Source organism: Procambarus clarkii, chromosome 33 (assembly GCF_040958095.1).
Source record: "Procambarus clarkii isolate CNS0578487 chromosome 33, FALCON_Pclarkii_2.0, whole genome shotgun sequence".
Classification (NCBI taxonomy): domain Eukaryota; kingdom Metazoa; phylum Arthropoda; class Malacostraca; order Decapoda; family Cambaridae; genus Procambarus; species Procambarus clarkii.
The window spans coordinates 5,296,125-5,312,319 of record NC_091182.1 but is presented as its reverse complement, the minus strand read 5'-3'; the positions used below and the strand labels follow the sequence as shown (position 1 = coordinate 5,312,319).

General features: G+C 38.6%; 1 long non-coding RNA gene across 1 annotated transcript; it reads left to right on the top strand.

Annotated features, from left to right (window-relative positions):
* Positions 1-6,367: 6,367 nt before the first annotated feature.
* LOC138370679 (uncharacterized) lies at positions 6,368-9,536 on the top strand. The gene is made up of 3 exons (XR_011230202.1): positions 6,368-6,498; positions 6,760-6,853; positions 9,378-9,536. It is a non-coding gene; the product is annotated as an uncharacterized lncRNA (long non-coding RNA).
* Positions 9,537-16,195: the final 6,659 nt, after the last annotated feature.

Genomic DNA, 16,195 nt, shown 5'->3' with positions numbered 1-16,195 from the left:
CCCCCCTGAGTGTAGTGTCTCCCGCTCGACCACTCCACCTGTGTTGTGTCTCCCCCCCCCCCCCTCCGTGTGGTGCAGTGTCTTCCGCTCCCCCGCCCCCACCTCCCACGATCAGGTGGTCGCGCCTTCCCTCCCCGGCCCCCCTCCCAGACCGGGCCAGCGCAGCCTCCCAACCCCCACCCACCACCTCCACGAGCCCACCCACCCCAGACATCTGCCCAGACATGACGCATAGTATAGGGGACAACCTCGTCCCCCCCAGCCAGGAGGGAGAGACAAATACTCCAGTGCAAGGTGACATTCACTTTACCTAAGGGGATGGCAGAAGAAGCCGCTACCAGCCAGCTCACCCCTCCCGAAGCCAATCAAAGGAGAGGCACATGCAGTGGTTGTGGGAACATCGTCAGCATCAACTCTGTCTCCAGAGTCATACGCCAGCATGGTGACTGTCCTGGGTCAGGGAGGCCTCCCGTGGGAGGAGGCAGCACTCAGGAGTCTGTTGCACCAGTACAAATCGCAACAGATTACATTGCAACAGACGACCTGCTAGAGGCAATTAAAGCAACGTCAACCAGGACACTCACCCACATCCCAAAGGCCTCTCGCCCATTTGCTGCAGGGAAATACACGGACCTCATCGCAAAAGTCAACAGAGGGTCAAATAACCTTGTTGCACCTGATACCATCAAAGCCTGGCACAATCTGTTACTTTTTGGCAATGCATGCTTAGGTGTACCAGACAGAGGAGGCAAGACACTGGCCTCATCCGTCAATAAAGCAATTAGGGATTTTCCTAGGGCTGACAACCTAGTCCGCCTCCCCAAACACACCAAACACCGCCGAGGCAGACCAAGTACGACAATCAGCGACAACAGAAAATTAGGTACCCAAGTCAGCAAGAAAATTGAAGAGGGCAATACAGTCGGGGCACTCAGGTTAATCACAAGTGAGGACAAAATTTTGCCCAGGGATGAAACCACAGCCCAAGCACTGAGAGAAAAACACCCCCTCAGGGCCGTAGGTGGACCTCCCCCACAGGTCAGGCTCGCCCCTAATCAGGAACCTCTCGTCCTCCGGGAGTCAGAGGTTTATAAAGCTATCGTTTCATTTCCCCCGGGCTCCTCAGGAGGCTACACAGGGGTAAGACCTCAACATGTGAAGGAAATGGTGAACCCTGTTCTTGGCCCAGCTGCAGAAGCGCTCCTGACAGAAATCACAACGTTTGTCAACAACTGCCTCGCCGGGTTAATCCCTGATGAAATCAAACCATTCTTCTTTGGTGCATCCCTATGTGCCCTCAAAAAGAAGGCGGGAGGAATCAGACCCATTGCCGTTGGTAATACCCTTCGCCGCCTAGTTGCAAGGGCTGCTGTCAGAAGTATCCGAACGGAAGCAGCCACCATGCTGCAACCCAACCAGCTGGGGTTTGGAGTCCCCCAAGGCTGTGAAGCAGCGGCTCATGCTGCACGAGCCTACATTAGCTCTCTTACTGAAGACCAGGCAGTAGTAAAATTAGATTTTAAAAACGCTTTCAACTCGGTCAAAAGGGAAGCAATCCTCACTGCAGTCCAGGAACATTGCCCAAGCATTCTCCCGTTTGTGTCAGCAGGCTACAGCAAAGACTCAACCCTCCTGTTTGGCAAACATGAAGTCACCTCAGCAGAGGGAATTCAACAGGGTGACCCACTTGCACCGTTCCTCTTTTGCATAGCGGTTCGAGAAATTACAACCAGACTGTCCAGCGAGCTCAACATCTGGTTCCTGGATGATGGCACTCTGGCAGGCACACAAGATTCCCTGCTAGAAGACTTACAGCTGGTGAAGACACGGGGGGAGTCCATGGGTCTCGTTCTTAGCCCCTCCAAGTGCGAAATTATTGCATCTAGTGAAGTAATCATTAGAGCAGTGAAATCAGTTCTACCAGAAGCCTCAGTCGTTAAACCTACCGACAGCACACTACTCGGAGCACCTCTGGGCCACAATGCCATTGCTGCAGTCCTTGACGAAAAGTTTAGAGACCTAAAGAGGATGGAAGAGAGAATTGGGGACTTGGACTCCCACGATGCCCTCTACCTTCTCACAAAGTGCCTTACCCTGCCCAGGCTAACATACTTCTTAAGGTGTGCACCAACTTTTGGCAACCCACTTCTAAATCAATATGATGAGCTCCTCAGGTCAATATTCAGGAAGGCGCTCAACCTAGATTTAGATGACAGTCAGTGGGACCAAGCAACACTACCAGTGAGATTTGGAGGGATAGGCATACGAAAGGCAACTGAGGTAGCACTTCCAGCATTCTTATCCTCATGTACAGCAGCCAACGAATTGGTAGGGCAGATCCTACCAGAGCGTATGAGAGAGACAGCGGGAACTCATGATCAAACGTTCATTGAAGCAGCCAGACAATGGGACACCATTGCACACCCTCAACCCCGACCACAAGTCCCAAAAGACCACAAGCAGGCCCACTGGGATAGCCCCATAATGGAAAAGACTGTCACAGCAATGATTGACAACGCTGATGCTGAAAACAAAGCCCGCCTCCTAGCGGTAACAGCACCCCACGCCGGGGATTTTTTATTTGCTGTGCCCAATGCAGCCCTGGGAACTCGCCTCAGTCATGACGCTCTCCGCATTGGAGTTGCCCTTCGCCTTGCCGCCCCCATCCTCACCGAACATAGGTGCATCTGCGGAACTGCGATGGCAGACCAATATGGTCGTCATGGTCTGGTATGTCGTAAATCACAGGGTAAAATTGCAAGACATGAAGAAGTCAACGACATCATCAAGAGGAGCCTCGCCACAGCCCGCTGCCCGGCACAAAGAGAACCACACTTATCCAGACCTAACGACCCTCAGAAGCGCCCTGATGGGGTCACCTTGCTACCTTGGAAGGATGGTAAGCAAGTGGTATGGGACTACACGTGCGCTGCCACACTGGCCAGTACCTACCTCCACTACAGCACACGTGAAAGCGGTGGTGCTGCTTCTTTCAGGGAATCGCAGAAAATTATTAAATACAGAGGTCTAGCACACTGCTACAGCTTTGTTCCGATCGGCTCGGAGACCCTCGGTTCGTAGGGAAAATGTGCATTGAAGTTCCTGAAGGAATTGGGGGACAAATTGATCAGCGCTACAAAAGACCAGAGAGCAAAAAGTTTCTTGTTCCAGCGCCTCAGTGTTGCGATTCAGAGGGGAAATGCCTGTTGCGTCTTGGGCACTAGTCCAACTTCAGAGGAATTCGAAGAAGTGTTTGACTTGCAACAATGATCGAACCCGTCTGTGACATTCATCAATGTTTCCCATTGTTGTGTTCTTCAAGAGATCCATAACCTTTAAGCACCTTTTTGCATTATTATTTTTGTATCAACCCATGTATATCTTGTAACCATCAAATGCATAATAAAGCACAAAAAATATTCAAGGAAGGGGGTGGTAGGAGAAAAGCACACAGAAACTGTATTGGAGGGGATCTAAACATTCCCTCTAATGCGTTATGCATGGTTTCCTCCGAGGCTATGGGTCCCCCTTCTTCCAGCTAGAGGTATATATATATATATATATATCTACCTACCTTAATTTATTGCCTGGCAATTCTGTAATTGCAGAGTCTCCCGGTGCTGCTGCTGTTGAAGTGTTACCTGAAAACTTTGATGGTATGTCACATTTGTTATTATTTAAAAAAAATTATATATATATATATATATATATATATATATATATATATATATATATATAATATCATATATGGCTATCCTCTCTGAAATTGCAGGGGAAAGGACTTGGGTCCTTGATGTATGTAGGGTGGATCATAGTAGGCTTAAGTTAAATGCCTTATAAAGACCCTTAGGCCATTTTCATAGTCATTCCTGATGCAAATGTCCTGTCAAGGGTGTATAGATAGATGAATAAATATGGTTGTAGATAAATGGATAAAGGGGTAATATTATAAACACATTTGTAAAAATATTATTATAAATTATAAATACTGTATATATATATATATATATATATATATATATATATATATATATATATATATATATATATATATATATATATATATATATATATATATATATATATATATATATATATATATATATATATATATATATATATATATATATATATATATATATATATAATTATTTAAATTTATATATAAAAATATTTTTTGGTCAAAATATTGAATTATAGTTTGAGTGAAATTTAAAATAGCTAAAGAAGATAGTCTAAAAATCAGTGTAAGATTATAATTAAAGTATAATAATTTCAGCCGCTGTCGAACTTGCTGCAGAAATAAAAAAAATCCAAGAATCGCAAGTGAAGATTTCTCAATGGCAGCAAAGAAGAATGAAGGCTGAAATTTCTTGGGAAGAAAGTCGTTCAGTTCTATTTGAGTGGGAGGTGTGTAGGCACGCTGTTCCAGTTGAAGGTACATACACAATACTTATAAGCATATTGTCTATTTACATCAGCATATCAGTTTACATTACAACTTATTATATTTGCATTTTTTTTAGTTATATTTTTTGAATAGAGAGTGGATAATTCGTTTTAAATATACCTGAAGCATTTTATCACTAATGAAAAATGTTTATGTATACTTGTAGACCATATTTTTTTCCTAATTCTGCATGATCTGAAACTGTACAGAAGTCTTTTTTGACAAAGATGCGATATTTTTGAACATATGTTTTCAAATATTTTCATTTGACAGACACCAAATGCTTCAAATTTAGGATTGAAGCCAGCATCAAATGTGAAGATTGTCATCGCCTATTCTGCTACCACTGTGATATGAAAAAACATTTTTTAAACCCATTCCATGATAGGTTTTCCTGGGCCAGTGGATATTATGAAGCATTGCCACCAACTGTGACTGTTGACCTTAATGGGACATTTACTGGCTGGCGTATGTAAACCAAAAAATTCTTTACATATGAAAACTTTTCTTTTTACCAAGCTATTACAATATAAGTACCAAAATATTGAAAGAAAAAAATAAATAAATTTTTTACTCAATAAGCAATTCAATTTTTATGGCATTTGACTTACTGAATATTATTTAAATATGCAATCTGCTAAGTTTATTATTATTTTCTTATTCAGAACCTGTTGTGCCAGTTCCTGTGCCAAAACTTTCCTGTAACTGTAAAGGCTGTAACCTTAACATAAAGAGTTCTGACATCATGTGTACTTTCATAATGCTCTCAGGTATATTTGATTTAATATTAAGTTTGAACACATAAATCTATGAGTATTTGCATCACTGAAGTTCTAGTGACAATACCCATACCCAAGCATGTGGACTTCAATCTTTGAGACACAAACATATCCATTCAGTGATGGAGATGAGTTTTACAAAAGATTCAAAATAAGCTGCTTTATTTTAGGAATAAATACTAAAACTAAGCTTTCTAGGCAGGTATGACCTTTATCTGCCCATATTTGAGTGTCAAGAGTGTGGATACAGCCTTCCTGCAGATGCTAAGATGTTGTATGATGGTGGATACTTCTGCTCATCAGCCAGGAAAAGTAACACATTCTTCAGCACCAAACTCCTGAACAACTGGCATTTCCTTAAAAGGAACAGTCCAGGTTTATCAATGAAATCCTTGTTAATAGCGCTCCAAGCGCTTGGCTCTCATAATGGAAGAGTAAGTATTTATTAATTTTATATATGTAATGTAAGTACCTGTATACATTAAACTGTATATATAATAATACATAAAAATATGAACCCACTCTACACATTCTCTTGTGCCACTTACATGTACAAAACCTTGTTCCTAAATGCACATCGTGATCTGAAACTCTTCCTTGATAGATGTAAAGGATCCCATAATCACCACACTAGAAATCAATATCTCTCTGATATCCCCCGAGTCAAACTAAATCTGTGCAAACTCTCTATGCAAATAAAGTAATTGGTTATTGCTCCTAATTGGTAAACTCTTTATTGAATTAAAAGCTGTCCAGCTGTTCAAAACATTATTCAAAAGTAAAACTAAAAAGCATTAATTTCATCCTTATAGTTTCCTACGTAGTTCTTCAAACTTGCACTACCCACCCCCACCAATATATATGGCTAACTCATGCAACTTGCATGGCTTAGCCACATCTGGGCCTAGTGCTGGGAACTAGGTTCCCAGCACTACGCTGGGAACAAGGTTCCCAGTATTAGGCTGGGAACCAGGTTCCCAGTACTAGGCTGGGAACGTAGTTGTTCAATCTTGCACTATAACTTGTGCTACCCACTCCCCCAATATATGGGGCTAATCCATGCAAATTCTATATTCAGTATATATTTCAGGATGGTTGCATCAACTTTGAAGCTATTAAAAGAACATTCCAGGAGTGAAGATTTATGCAGTATGAACTTGCAAATGTCCAAAGCTACAATAAGAACGTGTGCCCTGCTTGTCATACTAACCCATTTGCCATACATATTGATGGCAACAAAAAGTTATTCCGATATGAAAAAGTTGGAAGGTACAGTTCTTAAATAATTTTCCTTTTGTAAGATAAATTTTTATTTTTCAACAATTAATACATTTCTATTAGGGCAACTTATATATCACAATACATTATTCGTTATGTAAATATATCAATATCTGAAAAATTCTTACATGCAATACATAATAGCGTTATTCATGTATTACAACATTAAGTAATATATATATTTACACAATCATCAAAATTGAAAACAAATCAATGTAAATTATGTAAATACTGTCATTTTGTTTCTTTCAGAGGATTGAGGGAATCATATTATTCAGAGAGTGTCTTTGCTGCTGACAATGATGTGGCTAATCACCTTAACCATATAGAGAGCTTAAAAACAAAGGTAAATATTATGTGTACAGACTTTGTAAACTGTACATAGATTTTATATTTTTATTTATATATACAAGACTTTTTACATTCTTGTACAGCCACTAGCACGCATAGTGTTTCAAGCAAGTCGTTAATCCTATGTTCCCCAGAATATGACCCCACCAAATCCATTAACAACCAGGTACCCATTTTACTGTTGGGTAAACAGGGGGGGGGGCATAGTTAAGGGTTGATGCCCAGTAAATCTTCCAAGGCCAGGATACAAACCTAGGACAAAGCGCTCACGAAACGCCAGGCGAGTGTCTTAACCCACTACACCATTGGGAAAAGACAGTCATGATGTCTTACAGTTTACAGAGTTAATATATATATTATAACAAGTAGTTAGGTTTTTTTAACCCACAGGCAAGTCAACCAGTAAAACATAGAGTACTCAACGTTTGTCAAGAGCTACATGCACCATATAAATGGTGATTTTTGGGGTCTGAAGCCATATTGATTATGATGCTATTTTCATTATTTATTATATATTTTATATATACTGTATTTATATAATATATATATATATATATATATATATATATATATATATATATATATATATATATATATATATATATATATATATATATATATATATATATATATATATATATATATATGTCGTACCTAGTAGCCAGAACGCACTTCTCAGCCTACTATACAAGGCCCGATTTGTCTAATAAGCCAAGTTTTCCTAAATTAATATATTTTCTCAAATTTTTTTCTTGTGAAATGATAAAGCTACCCATTTCATTATGTATGAGGTTAATTTGTTTTTATTTGAGAAAAAATTAACGTAGATATATGACCGAACCTAACCAACCCTACCTAACCTAACCTAACCTATCTCTATAGGTTAGGTTAGGTTAGGTGGCCGAAAAAGTTATGTTAGGTTAGGTTATGTAGGTTAGATAGCCGAAAAACAATAAATTCATGAAAACTTGACTTATTAGGCAAATCGGGCCTTGCATAGTAGGCTGAGAAGTGCGTTCTGGCTACTAGGTACGACATATATATATATATATATATATATATATATATATATATATATATATATATATATATATATATGTCGTACCTAGTAGCCAGAACGCACTTTTCAGCCTACTATGCAAGGCCCGATTTGCCTAATAAGCCAAGTTTTCCTCAATTAATATATTTTCTATAGTTGTTTTCTTATGAAATGATAAAGCTACCAATTTTATTATGTATGAAGTCAATTTTTTTTTATTGGAGTTAAAATTAACGTAGATATATGAACGAACCTAACCAACCCTACCTAACCTAACCTAACCTATCTTTATAGGTTAGGTTAGGTTAGGTAGCCGAAAAAGTTAGGTTAGGTTAGGTTAGGTAGGTTAGGTAGTCGAAAAATAATTCATTCTTAAAAACTTGGCTTATTAGGCAAATTGGGCCTTGCATAGTAGGCTGAGAAGTGAGTTCTGGCTACTAGGTACGACATATATATATATATATATATATATATATATATATATATATATATATATATATATATATATATGTCGTACCTAGTAGCCAGAACGCACTTCTCAGCCACCTATTCAAGGCGCGATTTGCCTAATAAGCCAAGTTTTCATGAACTAATGCTTTTTCGACTACCTAACCTACCTAACCTTACCTAACCTAACTTTTTCGGCTACCTAACCTAACCTAATCTATAAAAATAGGTTAGGCTAGGTTAGGTAGGGTTGGTTAGGTTCTGTCATATTTCTATGTTAATTTTAACTCCAATAAAAAAAATTGACCTCATACATAATGAAATGTGTAGCTTTATCATTTTATAAGAAAAAAATTAGAGAAAATATATTAATTCAGGAAAACTTGGCTTATTAGGCAAATCGGGCCTTTCATAGTAGGCTGAGAAGTGCGTTATGGCTACTAGGTACGACATATATATATATAATATGATATAAATATATAATATATATGATATATATATATATAATATATATCATTTATATTTGATTTGCAGAACAGCCAAAATTGTGGTGTCTCGTTGTGGAAAGCGGCGCGAAACGAACCGTATACACACAAATCCCTGGACCAGACTGGCATAAGCCTTGCATCATGCCGGCATGGTGTAATTCTCAAAATGTGCAATATGACTCGTGGTGAGGTTTTTGGCTATGCACACTATCTCCATATAAATTACTTCAAAAGTGCCAAGTACATCTGCCAGGACATCATATGCCAGTACAGTACTGGCCATGGGCCCTGAAAATTCAAGAAAAAAATACAAACCCTACTGGAGACAAAGCCGTTCCTAGGTGTTTTGCATGCAAAAGCACATGCATGGTATTGCCAGGTAAAAAATTATCATTTGTCAAAATAACGGGTATAAATGTAACGTTATTTTAGGGTTAAAAAGCTATTAATCAGAATAAAGTATTTAGTCATAATAAAATTTTTCAGCAATCGACTAATATTCTTTCCTTGTAATTATTTTACAGTGTGTTACATCTTAATTATAGGTCTTGTATGGAGGACGCTGGCAGCACGGAAGTGGTTTGACCACAGGTGAAGAAACCGAGCAAATTTTCAGCTATATGTCGCGGTACAACAGTACCACCAAAAACATGTTGAAAGCCGGTTAGTTTATAGTGCATTGTTACAATGAGGAAGGTATAATCTATTAAAACTTGTTAGTGCTATTTATTATGTGTAATGAAGAGGACTTCAGTAACTAGCAACACCTGGTGTCACCCTACAACTTTGTGTATATGAATTGGATTTGATTATTATAGCAAGTAAATTATAGATAGTATAAAAGTGAATGTTGACCAGACCACACACTAGAAGGTGAAGGGATGACGACGTTTCAGTCCGTCCTGGACCATTCTCAAGTCAATTGTGATGAGGAAGTAGAGACAGGCAATAAATAGGCTAGAGAGAGCTGAGGAGCAAAGTAAGGTGTATTTTAGGGGATAGTAATAATAATAAGAGCTGCAGATGGCCTATTGGCCCATACGAGGCAACAACAAACACTACAACAACGAACATTACAACAACGAACACTACAACAACTAACATTACAACAATGAACACTACAACAACGAACATTACAACGATGAACACTGCAAAAACGAGCACTACAACAATGAACATTACAACAACGAACACTACAACAACGAACATTACAACAACGAACACCACAACAACGAACACCACAATAATGAACACTACAACAACGAAAATCAGAGCAACGAACACTTCAACAACAAACACTACAACAATGAACTTTACAACAACGAACATCTCAATAACGAACATCTCAACAACGAACCTCTCAACAACGAACACTACAACAACGAACACTACAACAACGAACACCACAACAACGAACACCACAACAACGAACATCTCAACAACGAACATCTCAACAACGAACGTTTCAACATCGAACATCTCAACTACGAACACTACAACAATGAACACTACAACAACGAGCACCACAACAACGAACATCTTAACAACGAACACTACAACAACGAACACCACAAGAAAGAACATCACAACAACGAACATTTCAACAATGAACATCTCAACAACGAACAGTACAACAACGAACACTACAATAACGAACACCACAATAATGAACACAATGAACACTACAACAACGAAAATCAGAACAACGAACACTACAACAACGATCACTACAACAACGAACACTACAATAATGAACACTACAACAACGAACACCAAGACAACGAACACCACAACAACGAACACTACAACAACGAACATCTCAACAACGAACATCTCAACAACGAACACAACAACAATGAACACAACAACAATAACAAACACTACAACAACGAACACCACTACAACGAACACAACAAACAAAGAACAATACAACAACGAACACTACAACAACGAACACTACAATAATGAACACTACAACAGCGAACACCAAGACAACGATAACCACAACAACGAACACTACAACAACGAACACCACTACAAAGAACACTACAACAACGAACACTACAACAACGAACACTACAACAACGAACACTACGACAACGAACACCATATAAACGAACACTAAAACAACGAACACTACAACAACAAATACTGCAAAAACGAACACTACAACAACGAATATCACAACAACGAACACTACAACAATGAACACCACAACAACGAACATCTCAACGACGAACAACTCAACAACGAACACAACAACAACGAACACCACAACAACGAACACCACATAACGAAAATTTCAACAACGAACACTACAACAACGAACACCACAACAACGAACATCTCAACAACGAACATCTCAACAACGAACAGTACAACAACGAACACTACAACAACGAACACTACAACAACAAACACTACAACAACGAACATTACAACAATGAACACTACAACAACGAACACAACAACAACGAACATTACAACAACGAACGCTACAACAACGAACACTACAACAACGAACATTACAACAATGAACACTACAATAACGTAGTGTACGTAGTGAACACTACAACAACATACACTACAACAACGAACACTACAACAACTAACATTACAACAATGAACACTACAACAATGAACATTACAACAATGAACACTTCAAGAACGAACACTACAGCAACGAACATTACAGCAATGAACACTACAACAACGAACATTACAACAATGAACACTGCAAGAACGAACACTACGACAAAGAACATTACAACAATGAACACTACAGCAACGAACACCACAATAATGAACATTACAACAACGAAAATCAGAACAACGAACACTACAACTACGAACATCTCTACAACAAACACCACAACAACGAACTTTACAACAACGAACATCTCAACAACGAACATCTCAAAAACGAACACTACAACAATGAACACTACAACAACAAACACCACAACACGAACATCTCAACAACGAACACTACAACAACGAACATCACAACAACGACCATCACAACAACGAACATCTCAACAACAAACATCTCAACAACAAACACTACAACAACGAACACTAGAACAAAGAACACCACAATAATGAACACTACAACAACGAACACTAGAACAACGAACACCACAACAACGAACACCACAATAATGAACACTACAACAACGAAAATCAGAACAACGAACACTTCAACAACGAACACTACAACAACGAACTTTACAACAACGAATATCTCATCAACGAACATCTCAAAAACGAACCTCTCAACAACGAGCACTACAACAACGAACACTAGAACAACGAACATCACAACAACGTACACCACAACAACGAACATCTCAACAACGAACATTTTAACAACGAACGTTTCAACAACGAACATCTCAACTACGAACACTACAACAATGAACACTACAACAACGAGCACCACAACAACGAACATCTTAACATCGAACACTACAACAACGAACACCACAAGAAAGAACATCACAACAACGAACATCTCAACAACGAACATCTCAACAACGTACAGTACAACAACGAACACTACAACAACGAACACCACAACAACGAACACTTCAATAATTAACACTATAACAACGAACAATACAACATTGAACACTTCAACAAAGAACAAAACAACAACGAACACTTCAACAACGAACACTACAACAACGTACACCAAAACAAAGAACACCACTACAACGAACACTACAACAACGAACACCACAACAAAGAACACCACAACAACAAACACTACAACAACGAACACCACAACAAAGAAAATTACAACAACGAACACTACAACAACTAACATTACAACAACGAACACCACATCAACGAACATTAGAACAACGAACACTACAACAACGAACGTTATAAGAACGAACTGCTCAACAACGGACATTACAACAAGAAACACTAAAACAATGAACAGTACAACAATATACACTACAACAACGAACACTACAACAACAAACACTACAACAACGAACATTACAACAATGAACACTACAACAACGAACACTACAACAACGAACATTACAACAACGAACACTACAACACCGAACACTACAACAACAAACATTACAACAATGAACACTACAACAACGTATTGTTCGTTCTGAAGACTACAACAACATACACTACAACAACGAACACTACAACAACAAACACTACAACAACGAACATTACAACAATGAACAGTACAACAACGAACACTACAACAACGAACATTACAACAACGAACACTACAACAACTAACATTACAACAACAAACACTACAACAATGAACTTTACAACAACGAACATCTCAATAACGAACAACTCAACAACGAACCTCTCAACAACGAACACTACAACAACGAACACTACAACAACGAACACCACAACAACGAACGTTTCAACATTGAACATCTCAACTACGAACACTACAACAATGAACACTACAACAACGAGCACTACAACAACGAACATCTTAACAACGAACACTACAACAACGAACACCACAAGAAAGAACATCACAACAACGAACATTTCAACAATGAACATCTCAACAACGAACAGTACAACAACGAACACTACAACAACGAACACCACAATAATGAACACAATGAACACTACAACAACGAAAATCAGAACAACGAACACTACAACAACGATCACTACAACAACGAACACTACAATAATGAACACTACAACAACGAACACCAAGACAACGAACACCACAACAACGAACACTACAACAACGAACATCTCAACAACGAACATCTCAACAACGAACATCACAACAACGACCATCACAACAACGAACATCTCAACAACAAACATCTCAACAACAAACACTACAACAACGAACACTAGAACAAAGAACACCACAATAATGAACACTACAACAACGAACACTAGAACAACGAACACCACAACAACGAACACCACAATAATGAACACTACAACAACGAAAATCAGAACAACGAACACTTCAACAACGAACACTACAACAACGAACTTTACAACAACGAATATCTCATCAACGAACATCTCAAAAACGAACCTCTCAACAACGAGCACTACAACAACGAACACTAGAACAACGAACATCACAACAACGTACACCACAACAACGAACATCTCAACAACGAACATTTTAACAACGAACGTTTCAACAACGAACATCTCAACTACGAACACTACAACAATGAACACTACAACAACGAGCACCACAACAACGAACATCTTAACATCGAACACTACAACAACGAACACCACAAGAAAGAACATCACAACAACGAACATCTCAACAACGAACATCTCAACAACGTACAGTACAACAACGAACACTACAACAACGAACACCACAACAACGAACACTTCAATAATTAACACTATAACAACGAACAATACAACATTGAACACTTCAACAAAGAACAAAACAACAACGAACACTTCAACAACGAACACTACAACAACGTACACCAAAACAAAGAACACCACTACAACGAACACTACAACAACGAACACCACAACAAAGAACACCACAACAACAAACACTACAACAACGAACACCACAACAAAGAAAATTACAACAACGAACACTACAACAACTAACATTACAACAACGAACACCACATCAACGAACATTAGAACAACGAACACTACAACAACGAACGTTATAAGAACGAACTGCTCAACAACGGACATTACAACAAGAAACACTAAAACAATGAACAGTACAACAATATACACTACAACAACGAACACTACAACAACAAACACTACAACAACGAACATTACAACAATGAACACTACAACAACGAACACTACAACAACGAACATTACAACAACGAACACTACAACACCGAACACTACAACAACAAACATTACAACAATGAACACTACAACAACGTATTGTTCGTTCTGAAGACTACAACAACATACACTACAACAACGAACACTACAACAACAAACACTACAACAACGAACATTACAACAATGAACAGTACAACAACGAACACTACAACAACGAACATTACAACAACGAACACTACAACAACTAACATTACAACAACAAACACTACAACAATGAACTTTACAACAACGAACATCTCAATAACGAACAACTCAACAACGAACCTCTCAACAACGAACACTACAACAACGAACACTACAACAACGAACACCACAACAACGAACGTTTCAACATTGAACATCTCAACTACGAACACTACAACAATGAACACTACAACAACGAGCACTACAACAACGAACATCTTAACAACGAACACTACAACAACGAACACCACAAGAAAGAACATCACAACAACGAACATTTCAACAATGAACATCTCAACAACGAACAGTACAACAACGAACACTACAACAACGAACACCACAATAATGAACACAATGAACACTACAACAACGAAAATCAGAACAACGAACACTACAACAACGATCACTACAACAACGAACACTACAATAATGAACACTACAACAACGAACACCAAGACAACGAACACCACAACAACGAACACTACAACAACGAACATCTCAACAACGAACATCTCAACAACGAACACAACAACAATGAACACAACAACAATAACAAACACTACAACAACGAACACAACAAACAAAGAACAATACAACAACGAACACTACAACAACGAACACTACAACAACTAACACTACAACAACTAACACTACAACAACGAACACCACAACAACGAACATCTCAAAACGAACACTACAACAACGAACACAACAACAACGAACACTACAACAACGAACACTACAACAACGAACACTACAACAACGAACACCACATAAACGAACACTAAAACAACGAACACTTCGACGACGAATACTACAACAACGAACACTACAACAACGAACATCACAACAACGAACACTACAACAACGAACACCACAACAACGAACATCTCATCAACGAACATCTCAACAACGAACACTACAACACCAAACACCACAATAACGAACACCACAACAACGAACATTTCAACAACGAACACTACAACAACGAAAACCACAACAACGAACATCTCAACAACGAACATCACAACACCGAACACTACAACAACGAACACAACAAACGAACACGACAACGACGAACACTACAACAACGAACACTACAACAACGAACACTACGACAACGAACACCATATAAACGAACACTAAAACAACGAACACTACAACAACAAACACTGCAAAAACGAACACTACAACAACGAATATCACAACAACGAACACTACAACAATGAACACCACAACAACGAACATCTCAACGACGAACAACTCAACAACGAACACAACAACAACGAACACCACAACA